Genomic DNA, 1,501 nt, shown 5'->3' on the forward strand with positions numbered 1-1,501 from the left:
GCTTTATTTAAGATACCACTCAGAAGTGGCTGAATTTAGAGCTCAGCCTACTCCAACCTGACTGTATTAACATAGCAGAAAAAAAACAAAATATACATAGTCATGTCCACAAGTATATGGGTTAGCAATTCAAGTTACCTTTTCAGAGAGCGTAATTAAATCTGTAACAATGGGAGAACAGAAGTCATCAAATTACTTAAAATTAGAAAAGTAGTCCTGGCGGCCTCCTGATAAGGCGCTGCACTGCCAACAGAGAAGTGCGTGGTGGGAGGCCATCAGCTTCTCTGTAATAGGAAGTTGGGAAGTCGCCTTCCATTCTCTTCACAAATTCTGAAAACCCACTACAGGATAAGCTATGAGTTGGTTCTAATGAGATGGTACATAATCGTAATGACAACATTAATAGTTTATTTGCAAGTCATCGTTTTTTTGTGATGTTTTTCATGATTCTTGTTAATTATGCTCATGAGAAACCTATATATATGTTAAGAAGTCTTGTTGCAACAGAATAAGGAAACACTCTTTGGTTTAATGTCAGAAAAAGTGTGTGCCAGGGTTGTATCCTCTCTCCATGACTAGTCAATCTGTATGCTGGGTAAATCACTCAAGATGCTGGATAATGTGAAAAAGAAAGTGGCATCAAGATTGAAGGAAGATTCATCAACAACTTGTGTTAAGCAGATATCACAACTTTGTTGGCAGAAAGACTTCATGCACTTGTTACAAAAGATCAAAAACTAAAACCTTCAATATGGATTACATTTCAATATCAAGAAAACTCAACATCCTCCTGACTGCTTTGTTATTGTTGTTGTTAGGGTGGTTCTGTCAAGCATGACTCACAGTGACCCTATAAACAAAAGGCCTGAACCCTCTTCTATCCTGGGCCATCCTCACACTGCCTGACACACTACAGCCAATTGTAGCAGTACCATGTCAATATAACTCGTTAAGGGGATTCCTCTCCTTTGTCAACCCTCCACCCTTCGACATCATGTCATTCTCCCAGGAATAGCACCTCCTACCGACATGACCAAAATATGTAAGGCGAGGTCTCTTCATTCTTGCCTCCAAAGAGCCCTCTAGCTGCATTCTTCCCAAGACATATCTGATTGTTCTTTTGGACATCCATGGAATGTTCAGTACTCCAACACCACAGCTCAAAGGTACTGATTCTTTTTCTGTCCTCCTTATTCATTGTCCAGCTCTCAGATGAACAGCAAGTAAATGGAAAGACCATGGCTTGAATGAGACATGCCTTAGTCCTCAAACTGACATCACTCCTGCCCAATAATTTGGAGAGGTCTGTTACTACAGATTTTCCAATATGTCTCCTTATTTCCCCAGAAAGCTGACACGGGCAAAGACAAGGAAGCTTTAGGCTTTTTCTCCATTATTTCCTATAAACTTGAGAGCCGGACAATAACGAAGGATGACAGAATCAGAAATGATGTCTTTGAGTTTTAGTGTTGGAGAAAAGTATTGAACATACCATGAACTG

The sequence above is a fragment of the Elephantulus edwardii genome, unplaced genomic scaffold, assembly GCF_000299155.1.
Source record: "Elephantulus edwardii isolate Elephantulus edwardi_28Jun2011 unplaced genomic scaffold, EleEdw1.0 scaffold00035, whole genome shotgun sequence".
In the NCBI taxonomy this organism is placed as follows: domain Eukaryota; kingdom Metazoa; phylum Chordata; class Mammalia; order Macroscelidea; family Macroscelididae; genus Elephantulus; species Elephantulus edwardii.